Source organism: Macaca fascicularis, chromosome 20, assembly GCF_037993035.2.
Source record: "Macaca fascicularis isolate 582-1 chromosome 20, T2T-MFA8v1.1".
Classification (NCBI taxonomy): domain Eukaryota; kingdom Metazoa; phylum Chordata; class Mammalia; order Primates; family Cercopithecidae; genus Macaca; species Macaca fascicularis.
The window spans coordinates 51,425,616-51,441,312 of NC_088394.1; the positions used below are offsets into that span (position 1 = coordinate 51,425,616).

At 43.7% G+C, this 15,697-nt stretch overlaps 1 long non-coding RNA gene across 1 annotated transcript; it reads right to left on the minus strand.

Annotated features, from left to right (window-relative positions):
* Positions 1–8,396: 8,396 nt before the first annotated feature.
* Positions 8,397–12,336, minus strand: LOC102124578 (uncharacterized). Its single transcript, XR_286980.4, has 3 exons — positions 12,146–12,336; positions 11,630–11,738; positions 8,397–9,788 (listed from the first exon to the last, which is right to left on the minus strand). It is a non-coding gene; the product is annotated as an uncharacterized lncRNA (long non-coding RNA).
* Between the last annotated feature and the right edge of the window lie 3,361 nt (positions 12,337–15,697).

Consider the following 15,697-nt stretch of genomic DNA (forward strand, 5'->3'; position numbering starts at 1 on the left):
GAGGGAGATGCTGGATTGTGAACTCTAGGTCCACAGCGTAAGAACAGCTGTGAAATAAGAACAGGAAGCACACAGGGAAGGCCGGTAGTTCTGCCTGGAAGAGATGACATTTCAACCAGGGCTTGAAGACTGAATGTGACTCTCCAAGGCAGCAAAGGAAGAAACAAAATGACTTTTCCTTGATTCCAAAGTGCTTTGTAGACCAATACAACATGAATCTTTTATGAGTTTGAAAACATGCATATACTCCCATAAATTGAAGAGTGAGCAAACTGATCCTACAACCCCCCAAACCATCTTTGTCTCACATATTAATTACAGGGTGAGCATCCCAAATCCAAACATCCAAAATCAGAAGTTTTTGAACACTGACCTGATGCTCAATGGAAATGCTCATTGGAGTATTTCAGATTTCAAATTTTCGGATTTAGGATGCTCAACTGGTAAGCCTAATGCAAATATTCCAAAATCCAAAAAAGACTGAAATTCAAAGCACTTGTGGTCTCAAGCATTTTAGTTAAGGGATACTCAACCTGTACTTATCTAAGTGTAAAACCAGATTCATTGGTCTTTGGACTTTTCCCAGAGCTGTTTTCCCTTCCTCTGTCTTACTGGAGTCACCATCATCCAGGAACCCAGGTTACACATTTTGGTGCTGTCCCTTTTCCTCTCCCTGCATGTGTGACCCAGGGAAGTGTCCCTCTCATGGTGCCAACTTGCTGGCCCCGCAAACCATGCCTCTGCCAATTCAGGCTTTTGTCTCCTGCATGGACTCTTGCTGTTGTTTTCTCTCTGCTCCTCCTGTCTCTTGTCTCTCCTCCAGTCAATCCATTGCTCTTTCCAAAACTCAGAGACTACCTTGCTCTCTGGCTTAAACTTCCAATGGCTCCCACTGACCTCAAATCAAAGCCAGCAATGTAGCCTGGCATTTGGACTCTGCGCCCTGCCTTCCCTTCCTCACCATCACCATCCTTTCGCCAACACTCCCCTGAAACCTACACTCAGGGGCACACTCTATTCCTACTCACCGCATACCTCCTTAACATGCCTGGCACCTTCCTAGCTCTGTGGCCTGCTACAGACTCTTTTCTCATCTTCGCATGACTTTCCCGTCATTTTTAGCCATAGAACCACAGCCATGCCAAGTATTCCCTCCTCTAGAAACCTTCTCTTTCTGTTATCCCCTGCTGTCCCCCGCCTCCCCCATGCTGATGCACAGCAGGCCAGAGATAGGAGAGGAGAAGGAAAATGAGACAGGTAGGTGGGGTCTTGAAAGTCAGAGAGGGAAAAGCTTTTTGAAAAAAATCACTTTTGCAAAAGCCTCCACCCCAAGCCAGCAGAACCCTTTCACCAAGCGTGGAGACCCACCCGCAGAAGGAAAGATAAAACGATTTCACACCTTGGAAAAAGGCCTGTGGCAGAAGAAAAGGAAAAGTCACCAGTTGGCAGTGGGTGCTGCAGAGATCCAGCAGGAAAGCCCAATCAAATGGGAGACTGGGACATTTCTGGGAAGCATATGGACCCCAGCCCTGACTGGCTGACACTCCTTTCTGAGGAGCAGGGCAGCCAGTTCTCCAAAAGGCTCAGGCAGCCGTGTGTCAGGCCTTGTTCACGGCCAACAGGAGCAGGAAGGTTGACTGTTCTAGGGCAGAGCAGGCACATGGGTGTTTCTGCATCATTCACCTGGGAGGGCAACATTTCCAATGGGGGCATCTTCTTTTCTGCTTTGAGCAACCATTTTCTGTTCATGCATAGTCTCAAACTCAAAGACCTGGGCCAGGCAGGTGATGAGAGAGAATAATGTCATCTAATGGGACTGGGAGGAGCAGACTGTGCCCATGACAAACAGGCACACCCTCTCCTCGGCTCCAGCTGACTGTCATCAGATCTGCAGGCTTTTCTAGAAATATCAAATACTGAAACTTTCACAGGAAGTCTTCTGTTATTAGAATGTTTGCTCATTTTTCCCCCCCCAGGCTGGAGTGCAGTGGCACGACCTCAGCTCACTGCAACCTCTGCCTCCCAGGTTCAAGAGGTTCTCCTGCCTCAGCCTCCCGAGTAGCTGGGATTACAGACATCCACCACCATGCCCGGCTAATTTTTGTGTTTTTATTAGAGATGGGGTTTCATCATGTTGACCGGGATGGTCTCAAACTCCTGACCTCAAGTGATTTACCTACCTTGGCCTCCTAAAGCACTAGGATTACAGGCATGAGCCACTGCACGTGGCCTGCTTGCTCAATTTCTGATTTCTTAAAAACATGGTACGGTGTAAAAGAAACAAGGCCACCAGTGCCTGAACACTGATGTATAGATTCAGTTAAGCTAATTAAGTCCGAGCAAATAAATATGGCCCTTAAGTCTGCATGACTCTGTCTCTTAGGCTGATAATGGATAATCTGCCATTTAGTTGAATTTTTCTGAATATGTAGGTATTTGACTCTGCAGAAACTGGGTTTCAGTATGCAAGAATATCCACAAACATTTCTCTGTGCATTCCCTGGTTATCACCCTTGGGGGTGAAAACAATGCCCCTATTATTGTTGTTTTAATTTCAAGACAGGAAGAGTTCTTAGACATCAGTTAGTCTTATCTCCCTGCCACAATTTTGCAGTTCAGGAAACTGAGGCCCAGGGAGGGAACAAGCTTGTCTGGGGACACATAACAAGTTGGAACTTCCATCAGCACCTTGGGAGTATTTACGGATCATATACACTCACACAAGTCTGGGTTTGTGTTTTCCCCGGTCCTCAAGAGAAAGTCCACCGGGTTGCCAGATGTGCCGAGCTCAAGGGAGTCCAAGGAAGTGGTTTGCCAGCGATGAGAAGCAGGCCCAGTCTGGGGTGTAATCTGGCCTTCCCATCAGCCTCGCCTTTCCGCCCACAGGAGATAAGAGGCTGATGTGGAGGAAACTGATGTACAGCCACACGCCACAGGAATCATGTCCTTCTGCAGGCTTGGGCCACCTCCTCTCCCGCTCTTAGGCTCATGTGAAGCCTCAGAACCCTGGAGCCCACAAGTGAGGGAGAAGCGTCTACCCCGGCTGAGTCCTGTCCTTTCGCCTCTTCCTTCTATTTCTCGTGGCACCCCCTTTTCCCAAGGCCTCTGTTGAAAGAAAGTGCTTGAAGTGTGCTTTTCTGCTTTGTGTGCCAGCTCTTGCATTTCTTTACAGAAACTGCAGAAGAGAGAGCAATGCTTACCTCAAAGGTGTGAGTTTCCAATGGTGGAATTACTATTAGGCCTGTTTGACCGTGAGGGACCTCCCGGTCAATGTCAGATGACAGCTCTTGAGGGACCCCTTTCTCCAGCTCCTGGGAAGCTTTCCCTGAAGCTCAAGGGGACTCTGTCTCTCCGGGCTCTCTTGCCTCCTTCATCCTATTTATTGTCATGTCAGAGCAGACCTTGGCTACAAATTCCCTATTTTCACTTTTGAAACTACATGAATACATATGTGTGTCTGTGTGTTTGCTTGACAGGGGTGAGGAAGGGGAGAAGAGGGGATGAGAGAGGAGAAGAAAGGAAGGGAGGGGAGGAGAAGAGAAGGGAGGTGAGGAGAGGAGAGAAGAGGAGGGGAGTGGAAGGGAAGGGAGTGGGGGAGGGGGACAGAGATGAGTCGGAGGAGAGAGGACGGAGGGGAGAGGGAGGGTGAAGCACCTGCTATGTGTTCAAATCCTCCCAACAATCAACCATCCTGTGAAGCAGGTCTTGTTGCCCATTTTCTAAATGAGGAACCTGAGGCTCCCTTTGTCCTCTCCACCACTTGCTTTCACTTCCTTCCTCTCCTATCCACTCCTCCTTTCCTGCCTGAACATTATCTTCATTCCCAAAGTTGGAGTTGGTCCCGTGTTCCTGGGGGCACATTGCCAGTGTATGGGTGTGGGGCTGCAAGCCTGCAGTCTGTCTCACCATGGGGCTCCATGCAGTGGAGTTTGTTCCTGGATGGACATCTGGACCTGCGAGATTTATGAGAACCCATAAGATGCTGCTAAAGGCTCTTTTTATGGGTAGCTTCGGCCACGAAACAGAATATCACTGTGGTCAGGCACTCCGGAGACAGAGAGAGCAGGCGTGCCTGAGTGGCTGTGCATCCAACAAATAGGGCAGTACTAACTAGTCCTAGTACTAGTACTTACCTCATAGGATTATTGTGAGGATGAGCTGAGATAATGGGGTGTTTCCAGAGGTGCAGAGACCACGAGTGGTACTGAAAATGATTTGAAATAATGCACAGACAAGGCATTAAATAGCACTGACTCAAACAGTAAGTGTATTAGGTCCTTCTTAGCTCTCTTTGAATTCTTCTAATTACATCAAGAAACTCTCCAGTTGATGCTATTGTGTCTTTAACACCTAACAATTACTAATTATTTTTGGTGTTTTGTTCTCTATGTTTTAACAAAGGGAGTGAAGACTTCAGGCTCAGAGTCCCCCTGCAGGCAACAGTACCTAGGTAGAACTTAATACATATTTTCTTTTTTATTGGAATAATATTTATGGTTAGTGGTTTTCTATTCACAGAAGTAGTATAAAATTTTCTGTGTGAGTAAATGGATTTAAGTTTTAAAAGCAGATCCATTTAAAGGGGAAAACAGCATTAAGTAGATCATAGTATCAATAACATTCAATTATGACCAAAATTATAAAAGGAGCCCACAGCGATGAAACTTTCAGAGTCATTGAGATAATCCACATCAAGAGGTCAGCACAGTGGTGGTTATTACTATGCTGGTGTCAACTCAAGAGTTTCCGCATCTAAAACAGGTGGGACAAACTAGGTAGTTTGGGCCCTTCCAACTCCGAGGATCCAAAGTCTTTACTTATTTAGTACCTCGTGTTCCTTTGTCAGGTTCAAAGACAGATTCTCCAAAAAGGATCAGATTCTCCAATGAGTGATCTTCATCAAATGCAGCTTGTGCTACTCCCAAGAAATCCTACCACTCTGGAAGATGTTTGATGCAAAATACCTCTGGGGTCAGACAAGTCGACTTATGCTTTCTGAGTCTCAGTTCTTCATCTGCAAAATACTGTCCCTGATAGCACTAACCTCCGGGTTCTGTAGATTTCATAAGATTATGTAACGTAGCACAAAATGTGAAAAAGTGACCACGAGATTTGCATCAATATCCAGACAAGGCATTGAGTAATACTGACTCATACAGCAAATTTCCCTATTGCATCAATGAGAAAGTCTCAGTCTGGTACTAATGTTGCCTAAACTCTTTTCTTATACCTGCCAAATAACCCTTTAATTAAATAGAGGGAAAGACCTCAAGGCCTTAGGCTCTTGGCAGGCAGTAAGATCCAAGTGGGATATTAGAGATAGGCTTAGAGGAATATGAAGACTATGTCTCCACATTAGCCCTGGGAACAGAACAGGAGCCAAGGAATAGTGGCATTTGAACTGACCCCTGAAGAGACAGAAAGATTTCCCCAGACAAAACATACCTGGAAAGATGTACCAGGCATCAGGAAAAGCAATCCCTTAAAACCAGGAGGCTTTAGCCAGGTTTGTGCTATAGACCCTCCAGGGGAGGTCTATGGACCTCCTTATGGAATAATGTGGGTTTTAAAATGTGAGATGAAAATATTTGCATTGTTCTTGTGGATTTTTAAATTATGATAAAATATACATGACAAAAAATGTGTTAACTATTTTTAAGTGTACAGGTCAGTGACATTAAGTATTCACATTATTGTATAGCCACCACCATATCCATCTACACAACTGTATCTTCCCAACCTGGAAGTCTATACCCATTAACAATACCACTCACTATTTCTTCCTTTCCCATCTTGGGGCAACCTTCACTCTACTTCCTGTGTATGAATTTGACTGCTCCACATACCCCACGTGAGTGGAATCATATAGTATTTGTCCTTTTTTATTTATCCTATTTATCCTGAGTCAGGCTTACTTCACTTAGCATAAAGTTTTCAAGGCTTATTCCAGAATAATGTTATTACAGGCATAAAATTTACAAAACAGCATTACAAAGAAAAGTTACATTAAATAACAGTTATCTAATTCTTTAAATTGATACAGTAATATATGGACTTTTATTAACCAAAATATAATAAGATAGAGAGGTGGGTCTACTCATCACTATAATTTCCAGATAGTAATGAGTCTATTTCGAGATATCCTGTAGCAATATAATGTGATATGAAAATATCTGTGATATCTATCAATGACAAAGTCACAAAAGTCCCATGTAGTGCTGATACAATTTTGGTTTGCTGCCTACATTCAGAATTGAAGGAAATGCTAACTTTCAGTTCGAAGTTAGCAAAAATAAAAAATACATTTTTTTCCCCATCCAAGCTAAGAATTCCATGGAAGTCTTAGAGGGCTTCTGTTCCAAGGAGCCCAAGTTAAGAATCTTCACCCTATGAAAGGAATATTTTTATTCTTCATCAGTTTATTTCATTCTTGGTCCAGAGGTGAGACAGATGAGATCCTCTCAGCTTCCACCTGGCCCCAGAAACCAACCCATTGGCATAGACAGTGAGGCTGGGTTTTGGACACCAAACATTTTTCATTAACCCCACCCACCCCGCCCAGGTATTGTGTTTGAAAAGCAGTCTGTGACAGGGAATGGTTAAAACAGGACACAAGCCCGTTTCACTCCAAAAGCTCTTCCATTTGGTCTCATAGTTCATTTGTATTTGCTGTGCAACACCAAAAAAAAAAAAAAAAAAAAAAGCACTCAGATGTAGATGCAGGGACAGCCCGAAACACAGGAGACACTCCACATGTCTAGACAGCAATGTTCTAACCAACAGAGGAGACACACTGCCCTGTTCATAGTAGTTGTTTAATTTTTCTCATCTGCAAACAGGCTGTGGATTGCCAACCTTTAATTAAGACACAGTTTTCTTTTCAAAAGCAATGTGTCTAATAAATACCAGCTGAGCTGGGATAGAGGCGCTACAGAAATTACAACTGCAGCTGAAAAACCACGAGACTTGCAGCAGGCTAACCATGAAGACCTTCAGGAAACGAATAGTTTCCATGTGCTTTGGAGATGAGGACACGCCTCATAGGCTATGCTCCTTGGCTTCAAAGCCAAGCCACAGCGCCGTTGCTGTGGGTTCTGCCTTCTTGGGCAGAGAGAGGACAGAAAGAGGCAGAAAGACAGTGAGGCAGGGGGTTGGCTTAAATGACCTCTGCCTTGACATTCTATGACTTTAAAATCAAGGAGGTACTCAGGGTAAGGTTAGAAGTGTTCTTACTACAGCTGATATCATTGACTTTGCAAAAGGGAGTTCCTAGTAAAGAAAATGTTTCTTCAGATTGAAGTGTCTGGTATTTGAAATGTCTTAGCATCCCTGTGGCCCTCCCTCCACACTTAGCGTTGCCAGATAAAATACAAGATGTCCAGTTAAATTTGAACATCAGATTAACAATGAATAATTTTTAGTGTAAGTATATCTCGTGCAATAAGCTAAAAATATACAAAAGCACTATTTGTTGTTTATCTGAAATTCAAATTTAACTGTGTGTCCTGTATTTTTACTTACTAAATCGGCCAACTCTACTCCCACTCAAACCAGATCTTTCCTCCAGAGCCACTTTCCTCCAGTTCTTTGTAGAGAAATTGCCAGGCCAGCCTGGCACGGACTGAGGTCAACTTAGAGGCATGCGCACAGTCAGCATAATGGTTAAGAACACCAACTTTGGAGTCTCAAAAACTTAAAGTAGCTTTCAACTCAAGCCTGTCGCTTTTTGATGGGTTTATCTTGAGAAGGTTTATTGACCTCCCAGGGCCTCAGCTTTGTCCTTTGCAGAATGGGGAGATTGAAAATCAGGGCTGATGTTCAGCCATATCCAATAGTACAAAATCCATACCAGCAGTTTAAAAATTAGAGCATTTCCCTGGCCAGTTGGCAAATAGTTTCCCAATCTCCACTTCATTGTGCCAGGCACCCTGGTTCCTCCCCACCTCTTTCCTCATCTAGCAACAAATACCTGGCACAGCCAGGGGTCTCCAGGACCCTGTTCTAGTGTTTAACTCAGTGTTCTGACTGGCAGGTATCTGTGGCTTATTGATAGTTAAATAAATTGACAACCACTCCTGTTAGGAATACCTACCTCACAGGTTGTTGTAAGGGGTAGGTGAAATGATGTGAAAGAACTGTGATACGGAGTTTGGCCCAGAGACGACTCTCACACACACACACAGAATGAATGAATGAATGAATGAATGAATGAATGAATGAATGAATCCCTGTGCTACTTGTAAGGAAGAACCTTGCCTTTTTTTGCACATGACAAACCATTCTCTCTCTCTCTCTCTCTCTCTTTCTCTTTCTCTCTTTAATAAATCTTAAAGATCATTCTACTTCTAGTTCAGTTTCTTCCTCTTTACACGGAGGAAAACTGAGATCAGGCATAATTTACCGACTTACCTAAACAAGTCCACTTTTATGCATTGTAGGTTTGAGGGATTGTTGGAAAGATCTTTTGCTCAAAAACATTCCTTTCATCCAACTGCCACAAAGCCTGAAATTTCACCATTAGCATTGTAGCCATCTTTAAAAATTGAACTCACAATTTTCAAGGTATTTCTCAAAGCCCACTCTCTTTAAGCTAGAAATGACCCAGGGTCATCCTGAGAACCTCAAGCGCTGGACTGGAGGGTGGTAAAAAAGAGATTCTGAAAGAAGTTGAAAGGAGACCTGGGACATGCCAAAGACACATGCGTCCAACTTTAAAACTGTGTGACAGGCAGGCTATGCGTTAGATTGTCCCACTGGGGCAGTTGTGCATTTGTGCTGTTGCATAATACAGAAGGACAAAAAGCATAAATACTAACTGATCATTTCTTTCAAAAGAACTTCCAGCAAGGAAGCCAGACCCCTTTGATGCTGCCTTGTGCTTAGGTAAAGCTAAAAGTCGTTTTTATACTGTTGGTCAAGGGTTTTTCAACTGGATGCCTGGAAGTGTTTTTCACAGATCTACAAAGCATGGATCATACAACAAAGCCTCAAAATACACAGGGGCAAAAATGTAGCTGGGATTGTATCTATTCATATATACAAATTGGTTCCACCACTGGGTTAATGCTAACTGCTGGAGTCCAACATCCCCTGTATTAAGATATATCTTTATCCGCTGACAGTTGAATTTGATCCACCTGTACATTATTTTGAGGACAGGTGTTGAGAGCTAATCAGCTGCTGGTATAAGCTAGTCTGTTTCCCCTAGAACACAATACTGTCATGCGTTGTGTAACGACGTTTCGGTCAACAACAGGCTGTATAGATGACGGTGATCCCATAAGATTATAATGGAGCTGAAAAATTCATGTCACCTAGTGACACAGTAGCCATTGTAACATTGTGGTGCAATTACTTTATTTTTTATAAATTGAGCATGGCCTAAGTGTACAGTGTTTATTAAGTCTCTAGTAGTATACAGTAATGTCCTAGGCCTTCACATTCACTCACCACTCACTCACTGACTCACCCAGAACAAATTCCAGTCCTGCAAGCTCCATTCACAGTAAGTGCCCTATACAAGTGTACCATTTTCTACATTTTGTGCCATAATTTTACTGTACCTTTTCTATATTTACATATGCAAATGCTTACCACGGTGTTACAATTGCCTACAGTATTCAGTGTGGTACCTGCTATACAGGTTTGTGGTCTAGGAGCAAAAGGCTATTCCATATAGCTCATACCATCAAGGTGTGTGTAAGTACACTCTGTGAGGTTGGCACAATGATGAAACAGCCTCATGATGCATTTCTCAGAACACATCCCCATCCGTCAGCAACACATGACTGTAAAACACAACATCCAATAATTTGACTGAGTTAGTTTAGAAGATCAGAATCTTAAAAAATATTTTAAAAACTTCTGGAAAAACAGGGGTTAAACTTCTGGCACTTTTCTTCAAACATCAATATTTGTGACTTATTAATTATCAATGGATGATCACCAAATGAGGAAGGATCTTCCCATCAGAGTCTAATTAGTTTCATTGTCTTTTTTTTTTTTTTTTCCTGAATTCCATTGTATTTCACTCTACCCTTCGGCTGCCTGTTTTAATTAATTTTGCACTACATTCAAAGGTTTTGCTTTTGTGCCTCTCTGTTTGATTTAAATTCCTTTTTGCAAATAAATAAATAAATAAATAACTATCAAAGCTAATGAGGCTCTGAAGATTTGAGATGTAAATATCATATGCAGATTCTTTTTTGGATCCCAGCTCAACAGAAGACCAAAAATAACACTTGAAAGTTTGATTAAGAAATCTCAGTCTCCCCATCCCACGCCTCCCTCCAGACAATCGTTCTGCTGGCGTTTTCAGTTATTTGACAAAAAAAAAAAATCAGGCCCCCCAAACCCAAAACCTCAAGAGCAAGCTCCTTTCAAGACTGGCTCAGATGGGCATGGTATTGTGCTGAACTGCTATTTAAGATCCATCCCCAACTGACAGATTCATGTCTGTCCTGAGAGGTCTGTGCATGTCAATGCATCCACTCACCACACACACACATACATACACACACACACACCTTCATATGCATCCACAGACACACAAAATTATTTTCACACACAAACTCACCCATATTCATACACACATACCCTCATGCTCACTCACCAACGAAAACTCGAAACACACATATTTTCACACATGCTAATTCGTCCATGTTCATAGACACATAACTTCATATACACTCATCAACACAAACTCACAACACACATTTTCACACATGCAAACTCACCCTTATTCATACACACATACCCTCATACACACTCACCAATAAAAACTTGCAATATACACATTTTCACACATGCAAACTCACTCATATTCATACACACATATCCTCATACACAGTCAGCAATAAAAACTCACAACACACATTTCCACACATGCAAACTCACCCATATTCATACACACATACCCTCATACACACTCACCAATAAAAACTCGCAGTACACACATTTTCAGACACGCAAACTCACACATATTCATACACACATACCCTCATACACAGTCACCAACACAAACTCACAACACACACATTTTCACACTCATACGTGCACGAACTCATACACTGATATACACATACTCACCCACATGTTAGTAGACTCATACACATTCCTGCATGCATTCACACACAGATTCCACATGCACACACATTCTCCCACACACCTGACACATACATCATGCTTTCACAGATCAAGGTTCCAGTACCACATCTGTGTCACCTCCAGTACATTTTCATACACACTCTCAAAAGAGATCTCTGCAAGAAATTCCAAGACTTCCCACCCTCTTCCCGGCCCGCCATCATCCTTTTGGGTGTATTCAGGGGCAGCCAGGGCCACAGTTATCAAACTGTATCCCAAAGAGCTCTTCCACTCTGCAATCTGCTTTTGCCTGAGATCTCTGTATCCTTTACTGAGAAAGTCTGATTCATTTCCCAGAAATTTTTATCTGCTATTAATCTTTCAGGATACAGTTAGTGTTGTGATATATTCAGATATTGTTTTTGGGCGGCGGGGGGAGGGGAGGGCAGATTTCAAGTGGCCGTCCCCTGGCAGTTTCAGAGATTACTCAGTGCTTATAAGCAGCTCAGAACTGTGTGACAGCATTTCCAAGCAAGGGACTTACAATCATGTTTCATTAATTCGACGTGAATGAAGCCTCATTTCTGGCCTTGAGGAGCTTAAGATGTATGTGAAATTAATAACAGAACAGATGTCTTCACAATTTGGTTCCTCTGGAAAAAAAAAAAAAAAAAAAGAACCTGATTACTTTGAAAACTTCAATGCTTTAAAATGCAGACCCAGGGAGTTTTTACTCCAGGGTAAAGAGTTATGCCTTGATATCGTCCACGTCTCAGAACTAAGTGGAATTTAAATGTCAGGTTTATATTAAATAGTCATATTCCCCATCATGACATATAATAAACAACAGCTTATTACTTTCATTAATAAGATGTGTTGGACATTTAAACTAAAGCTTTGGAGAGAAAGCCTGTATCTCCTGAGCAGGAGGTGTTGGGGAGACACAGGGGACACGTGGGGGTATATTCAGGCAGCCTGGTTTTTAGCTTTGCTTTCTGATAATTTAATCATTGATTCCTCATAGGAAAACAAAATGCATCTGTGCTCACACAAAACTCACCACTTTATAAAGAAGTTGAGCCGCCTCCCGCGGATGTGTGTGCCGGAGGCCGAATGCTGCGTTTCACAGGACACTTGAAGTCCTGCCTCTTTATTATTTCTTCCTGCCTGAAATCTTGTTTCTTTATCTAGGCTTCTGTGACACTAAGTGCCTCTCAAGCTGAATTTTAACACTCCTCAGGGCGCAAGTGTGACTGCACACCAGGGGGGCTGGGTTTTTATTTCTGAAAGTCCAAAGAGGAACAGTGTAATGGAAAAATTACCCAAGGGGAAGTTATTCTGGAGGAGCAGGAAGAGAGAACAAAGGCCCCCAGGCACACGGCCAGGAGTTTCCCTTGCCCTAAGTAGGCAAGTGAATGAAGTTTTCAGGGGAAAGCGGTTCTAAATGGGGAAGCCCAGGGTTCCCATGTTAGGCCTCAGAATCTGGTCTACTGTAATGACTATTACAACCACTGTAATGACCCTTCTCTCTTTCCAGTGCCACTGTGTGTCCTTGAAACTGTCACCTTCCCACTTTCCCCCATGGAGAAAACAAGAGCATTGGACCAAATGGCCTGCCAGCTTCTCACTTTGACATTCTCCATGTCCTCTAAATTTGGCTTCCATGACATGTATTTTACTATGTCTACCTACTCCTCTCCACCTCCTTCTCCTCAAAATTGGACTGGGTGTCAGGTGCCATGGTATAGTCACCTCTGCTGATTGCCGCAGATACGATGGTCACAGGAAGCTCATGGGCAGGGGGTCTTCTCTGGCCCCAGCTCTCCCTGTGGATGTGGCCTTGGGTAAGATGCATGCTACGGGTGCCAGGCGTGGTGGCTCAAGATGCATGGTGTGGGCACCGCGTGTGGTGGCTCGTGACTGTAATCCCAGCACTTTGAGATGCCAAGGTGGGAGGACTGCATGGAGTTTGAGACCAGCCTGGGCAACATAGTGAGACTGTCTCCACAAACAAATAGAAGGCAAGCATAGTGGCACATAGCTGTAGTCCTAGCTACCTGGGAGGCTGAGCTGGGAGAATCGCTTGAGCCCAGGAGGTCGAGGTTGCAGTGAGCTGTGATCATGCCACTGCGGTCTAGTCTGCGTGACAAAGCAAGAGCCTATTTCAAAAAAAGAAAAGAAAAAAAAAAAGATACGTGGTGTGTTTGACTCTTGGACTTTTTATGTGGAAAGGGATGGAATGACCCTCACCCAGGACTGTCATGAGAATGATACAAGCTGGTGCACACTGCGTTTGGTATACAGCATAGAAGCATAAAAGCTCCTGTTAGTATTCACAGCTAGGGATCACAAGCAATGTGCAGGAGAGAGGTAACCAGGGGTGACTGCACTTTTGGAAACTCCCTGGGCTGCCACAGTCCCCTGCACTGGTGTTGAAGGAGGATTGTCTAAGTCTTCCGTATTCTTGACTGATATGGGGGCGGTACATGCACAGCAGTGGACACCTGGGCCAGGATGCAGAAGGCAGGCTCCAAGCAAGGGAGTGGGGGCAGCTCAGTGTCAGGCACTTATCACCCCGGGTGTGTATCCCAGTGGTGCTATGTAGCAATGCCAGGCCTTCTCCCTCTTGAGGGAAACCAGGGATGTGGAATTTTATGTGAAAGCTTCTAAGCTTTGAGTAGAGATCACTACAAGTCTGCAAGCCATTACTTGAAACCACTGGGGCCAGTCGTTTAAATTTCAGTATTTAAATTTTCAGATTTAAAAATACTATACAATGAGACCACCATTTAGAATGCGACATCTCCAAGGGGGGTCTGGGAAAACATGTCACAGCCAAGTCCATTAATACTTTGGCATCAAAATAATTATACTCACAAAGAGTGGTGAGACATGGGACTCAACGCTTTCTCTCCTTGTGGGGACCAGGCCAAGCCCCCACCACACTAGCAGAGTCAAGGCAACTGTGGTTGAGGCCTTGTGACCCAGTTTCCTGCAGCCAGCCCCACTCACTCCTGGAAGAATCATAGGAGCCATAACGCTTTGGGATTCCTGAACTGAAAAGGCCATGACAACCACTGTGTAAACCCCACAATCACTGCATAAGGTCACCACACAGCTCCAAGTGACAGAATCCCAAGCCAAATAGGTTTAAACAAAGAATAACAATAGCAATCAAGTTTATTAGGTTATAGGAGAGAAAAGTCAGAGGTGTCTGTTCAGAATCACCTGGATCCAGGTGCTCGAACAATGGCCCCTGGACTCAGTTTCTATCTCTCTGCTCCATGTTTGGCTGTGTTGGTTCCATATTCACACAGATACGTACCTCGCGGTAGCAAAAAGGCTGCCAGAAGCTCCAGCTCCACATATTTCTGGGATTGGTCCCCAGGCAAACAGCATCTCTTCTGTCCCTAGAACAAAAGCCATGGGTTATCTCTAGGGCTCTGAAGGGGTCCCTTGCCCATCCTAGAGCCAATCACAGTGGTCAAGATTCCCTGTCTGCCTAGAACTAAGGATAGGTTCCTTCTGGCCCATTCTACCCAGAGTTCAGAGTCAGAGAAACTGAATAGAGGCCTGGGTGGGGGCAAAACCGTAGGTGTCTATTACCAGGGTGACTCAGAAAACCCTTTCATTTCAGCACAGCAGACAATGAAACTAAGAGAGGAGGTGAGAATTGGCCAAAGTCACACAGCAGGGTCACTGGCAAAGCCAAGGCTGTGATTCCAATCTCTCACAGTTTGGAAATCCCTGCATTGTGCCACATGTGATTAGTGGAGCCTGCTTGGAGGCCTTCCCCCATTTCCTATGTCTCCTCACCCCTAAGGGGGAAGAGATGATGAAAACCAATACGCTAACAAGAATATGTCCTCATGAGTGCACACTCGCACGCACACACACAACCCTCATGAGCAAAAAGATCACAGCACTCCATTAGCAAGCTTGTGCCAGAGTAACTGCAATTTCTCTTTTCTTCTCTTATACATCCCTCATCTCTGGAGAGGTCTCCACTGAGTCCAGCGCAGAGTTAGCACTCAATAAATGTCGCTATTATTATTGTTGTAGTTATTATTTCTCATACTATGAATTACTCTCTTCCACACTCTCCTTGGCCTAATCTGTTAATTTACCTTGAGGTACAAATGATTAAGCAGAGTGAGTATGAATGGCCAAGCAGAAGGACCAAGGGAGTTGGCGTTTTTAATAAGAGCCAGAGCCTGAATTCAGCAAAAGGCATAAAACCTTCATAATTATCAATGAAGACCGGTTTCTCATTCACCTCATTTGATTTTTAAAAAACAAAAAACAAAACCAAAAAACAATCCTATGAGTGAGATTAGAAGGGAATCATCTCCAACCACAGATAAGAAAGCCGAGCACTCCCAAAAAAAAATTTAGCTAAGGTTTTCCAGATTTTCCTGGGAAAACTGGGATAGAACTGGAGTCCCAGTTTAGAAGAGTTTTACTAAAGGTACATGTGTATGCATGCATGCACATAAGCATCCACACACTCATACTATTAGAAATACAGGCCTGGAGTGGAGACTCATGCCTGTAATCCCAGCACTTTGGGAGGCCAAGGTAGGAGGATCACTTGAGGCTAGGAGTTCAAAAC